Source organism: Pundamilia nyererei, unplaced genomic scaffold (genome assembly GCF_000239375.1).
Source record: "Pundamilia nyererei isolate P.nyererei 1_Seehausen unplaced genomic scaffold, PunNye1.0 scaffold00005, whole genome shotgun sequence".
Lineage (NCBI taxonomy): Eukaryota > Metazoa > Chordata > Actinopteri > Cichliformes > Cichlidae > Pundamilia > Pundamilia nyererei.
In genome coordinates, this window is record NW_005187406.1 from 540,486 (window position 1) to 545,955 (window position 5,470).

Below are 5,470 nucleotides of genomic sequence, written 5' to 3' on the forward strand. Positions count from 1 at the left end.
GTCCCCTTTCCTGCCTGCTGCCACCCGATAAGGATGTCCAATCAAATCCACTATAAAAACAGACGTGCATGGCCACTAGCCTGGGAGAGCCTGCCAAGCAGCCAGTCATAAGGTATTAATGGAATTAAAATCAATAAAATGGGATACTTCACCCAAACTCCCTCCCTGGTGCTCTGGAATAACAGAAGGCATATGATTCACTTCTTTTTTTTTCTTTCATTGATAGTGATGAATGTGTGCTAAGGAAGAGAGTCAAGCATAAACATGAAGAATTTTTGATTATTTGAGTTGAAATACAGTATTTTATGCATCTATGAACTGCTTTTTGTATAATCCTGGAGCGTGAGAGATAAAGAATAAAATAAAATAAAAATCACTGTTTTCCAACACATCCTTTTCCAATTCCCATCCCAGTGCCTGTTTCAATTTAGAACGTATAATTTCTTTGTCTGTCCAGACATATTACTGTAAGATTATTTTAGGGACTAGTAATTGTTTGTGTTATGAGATCCAGGCTGGATAAAAGCATCATAACACATCTGTGGGTCTCAGTCCTCATGAGAGATACATGAAACATGGCGTTCCGTGCTGCTGCTCCTTCTGCAGCCCTCAGGTTATGAGACTGCTCTTGTCAATTAGACAAGGATCAGATAGGTGGAAAAGCATATGACAGAGAAACAGCAGAAAATAGGATTACTTTCCTCATCGACAGAGGAAAGTGCACTGGCAGTCAGTCTTTCTCAGCTTAATCAGATTATTTTAAATGCTCCACGGTGGTTGGCAGCTAGATGGTGCATTAAAAACCATGCATTAGTCCTGACAGAGTACACTTCCAAGTGGATCAAAGTTTCCCTTTTTTTTCTATGTAACTGGGGGGTTTTATGTCTGCATTCCTGATCAGCTTCAAGCGTCCTCTGTATTACCCCAGTACCTGTGCAGGTGGCATACCTACAAGCTAACATTAATCCATGAAGTCAAATTGCTGAGTGGGGATTTGGCTGAGAAAATGCTAGCACCAAACTTTTTACAATGTCACCTCAAAAGGGTGGGAATGTAATTTTTTTCTATGTACTCTGACTTCTAGTGGAACAAAGGGACTCATATTAATGAGATCCCGCTCCTTCATTCTCATTTGGTCTGCTCACACAAAGTCTTACACATGCATACATATATAGTTAAGTGCACAGGAACACGCACACGCTGTCTCCTGCTCCCAGGTTACTCCTCCTCAAGATCAAAGCCCTGCCTTGTCTTTGTGAATACAACACTAACCTTCTTTATTTATTTATTTCATCGCCTGTCTTGAGCCTTTTAATCAAAAGCTGTGAGAACAGTGTATTAAAAGGATTTCTCGCCTGCTTAGGTCACCTCACCTCATCTTCTCTGCGAGGAGTCTTGTCTTTGAAGTCTGATATTATTGACATTAAACAATAGGGTGCCGATATGAAAGTATTGCAGATATTCATTTGAGCCTTCGCCACTCACAGAGCTGCGGCTGCCAGAGCCATTTCAAAAGCTTCTAAGTGCAAACCTTGGAGTCTTAAATCTCACTAAAAGCAGGTTATGAATGGCTTTATGCTCTAGCGGTATGCTGGAAAACGGTGATGTTGTTTCTGTACATAAATCTTGTTTTTGATATGCTCCAGGGCAGTGGCTCTCACTTTCAGATTTGTGGGTAGGAAACCCAAAAGTGGAGCTACGTGGTCAAAAGATGTATCAAGGATAGAAAACCTTTTTTCATAAACTGTACATGATCAAGTTTTTAGAGTTAGTCAGTTGATCACAGTTGCTGACATGTTGATCCCATAGACTGTATACAAAAGATGGATTACCACTGTGACATTAACCAAGAGACAGAGAATTACTGGAAATTACTGTCAATGTTGGTTTACGTTTTTAAAAAAAAAGATTTAAAACAACATTCTGAGCAACTAAAGCAGAATTTGCACAGATGTGTTTCCGGGTGAAGCGCCCTCGCTTTTCATTTTCTTTGAATGGGGTGACATCAAGTGTTGCTGAACTGAATTTTTGATATGCCTCTTCACTTCGCTCATGCTGAAAGTTAAGGGAAAATTCAACCTCTGGAGTTGCAGCACAGGTGTCAGCATTCGTGTCATGTCAGCGCAGCCATTTGCCAATGAAATTCATGCATCCAGCTCTAGTCTGGAGCCTATCCCTGCCTACCATAGGGCAAGAGGTGGCAGTAGCCAATATGATGCAGGGCTAACACAGAGAGACAGACAACCATGCACGCTTACATTCACACGTACAGATATTTAGAATCACTACTTAACGTAACCCCACTAACTGCGTAAAGAAGCCGGAGTACACGGGGAGAACCCTCGCAAACACTGAAAGAACATGCAAACTCCACACAGAACGACCTGGAATTTCTGTGGAAATAAAATCATGCTATGCAGATATGCTGAGAGAGCAACAGGGTTTCATTGTACAGCTCATTTCAGTTTTATTTCAGTTTCACTAAAGGCACTTGTATTGTAAGGTTACGACCCAACAATAATAGAGAGAAAGCCCCAGCGAACAACAAACCCCTGTGAGCAAGCACTTCGCGACAGCGGGAAGGAAAAACTCCCTTTTAACAGGAAGAAACTACCAACAGAACCAGGCTCAGGGAGGAGGAGCCATCTGCTGCGACCAGTTGGGATGAGGGGAGGGAGACATAATAAAAGACTCACTGTAGAGCATTAAGTGTAAAAATGTAGCATTTCATTGTTGATTGTTGCAAATAATCAACCTGTTGCTAACAGGCAGCTAACTTGGCTACCTGCTGATTGAAGCTCCTTTTAGCTTGTCTTTTTTGAGGGTCGGTTGTTATTCAGGAACGCCCACATTTAAGAGCTGAAGCTTGTGAATTCTGCCTTGAAGTGTCTTCCCCTGCAGCAGCAGATATTTGAATTACATACAATACCTTCAGTTAAAGTGGCCACAACCTTATTTATTCAGATCTTATTTACTAAGCCTCGTAGCAGTGCAAACAGGTTGTACAGCATTATACATAAAAACTAACCTTCAAAGTTGACATGAAGAGGGAATTTAGTAATATGGACTTAAACCAATTTTTGTACGAGGCCGTGAACATACGAGGAACTGCAGCATTTAGCGCTTACATCTTAGTTTTATTTTTACTCCCAGTGGGTACAGCGTGACAATTCTTTAGCATCAGTAATGTTTTTGTATGTTTATCATTTTGATTTAGTGCTTAATAAAAGCACATGTAGAAAAAAAGACTACCGGCTTGAGCTGCTCACCATACACAAAAAGCTTTACATGACAGATCTGCAGACAGAAACATTTAGGAAATAAGGTTGTTGAATATAATAAACTGTACTGTTTGGGAAAACACTTCATGGTAAGATTATTTTTAACAAGTGTGATTAAATAACACTGCATCACCGATTGTTAAATTTTAAATGTTAAGTTACTATTGTTGCTCGCAGTTGCCTGCAAACACAGGATAGAGGTGGTCTGAGCTGCCCTTTCAAACTAATAATAATTCTTAGTCCCTCACTGTATTCACAATGACAGCCAGGGAGGGGTGTTCACCTTAAAGGTCATGTTGTGGACCTCCAAGGACACAGCTGGAAATGTGACGGTCAAAACATGACCCAGAAAGCAACCAGAGGAGAAAAAAATCTGTATATTAATGCTGTGAATGTTAGACGTTTGCTCTAAGATGTTATTTTCCTTCCTAAACACTGTTGTCTCTAATAAAAAGTGTTGAAGGTTTAAATATTGAGTAACACCTCCTTCTTCCTCACATGCAGCACAGCCTGAGCTACTGAGATTTTGTTTTCTACCTTAAGCCATTCACTGGCGGTCGTTTTATCTGTCACACACCTTGAAATTGACTGAGCCAAAATATTCACAGTGGACCTGAAGCTGTAATTTTGTTTTCATTTTAGTTCATTGTCATCATTATTATTTTTTTGGAGGTCTCTCTTATCCTGCTACTCGCAGGGAAAAGCCTTTGCCAGGAAATAATTACACACAGTTTGAGGGGAATTTAATCAAATATAAGTAAAATCCAACAGAAAACACTGCTGTGACACTTACTCGTCATAGAGAGTGTTTGGTAGCACTTTATATAAGGGCCTGCTAAGGGCATAATTTCCAAAATCTGAAATTATGATGTAATTATATTCACCCACAAATACTTAGGGTAGCAATTCAATTTTTTACAGAAAATAAGAAATGATTATACTGTAAGTAATTTTAAGATAGTTGTTATTACAGTTTTATAATGCAGCAGATAGTTTTATGTTCAATGGTGGACAACAAAATTGATACATATACCCTATATTTGATGAACCCCCTTTCTAATAAAATAAACAAGACTTTTTAATTGTATCAAATCACATCATGATTCAGTTTTCTTTATATAGTGTCGAATCACAACAACACAACTCAACAAGTCAACTCAAGCAACTTCACATTGTAATGTAACCATTCAATAATACAGAGAAAACCCCAACAATCACGACTCCCTATAGCACTTGGCAAAAGTAGGAAGGAAAAATCCCCTTTAACAGGAAGAAATCTCCAGCAGAACCAGGCTCAGAGAGGCCATGAATCTTCTCTGGGGTCTTCCTCTTTTCCTCCTGGTTTGCAGCTCCATATTCGGCATCCTTTGTCCAGTTTATCGACTATCCCTCCTCTGCACATGTTCAAACTGTCTCAGCTCTGCCGCTCTTATTTTCTCTCTAGTCTGTTCGACCTGAGCCGTCCCTCTGATTTACTCATTTCTAACCTGTCCATTCTGGTCACTACCAATCAAAATGATTCCAGTGCAGGGTCATTATTAACTCCAATATCTTTGGCTCATCTTTTGTGGTCTATGATAGATGCAAAGCCAAAATAAAGAAAATTATCTTTTTTTTCCACTCTTGGCTGTCACATCTTTCACAAATCCCAAAACGCTCTCCTGGACAAGCTCTGACAAGCTTGTCAAGTGCTCAGTTGGAGCAGCTCTTTACCTGTCACACTAATATCCGTAAAGGAGCCCTTTCCTTGTAAGACACTGTTCATCAAGCCACATCAAGCATCTCCTTCAGACAGCTATCAACACATCTGTGACACTCCAAGTTTCGTTTTCTCCCACCGTCCCCAGCAGTCAAGCTTCAGAAAACACAGAGCCATCAATAAATAAACAGGAAGGCAGGTGGTAGCTACTGAGAGTGTCCATCTACTTTGCAGGGTGACTATTTTTGGATGCTAAGTACTTAGCATTCCTGTTTCAAACTGCCCACTTCTGCTAGATAAGAGAAAGTCTGTGTGAGACTTACACAGTGTTTAAAAAAATCATTTGCCCTCATTAAAAGTAAAAAATGCAACAGAAATATATAAAATCAAAGGTTTATGTATTCTGTTAATCATTAAAGAAAATTTATCTATCTATCTATCTATCTATCTATCTATCTATCTATCTATCTATCTATCTATCTATCTATCT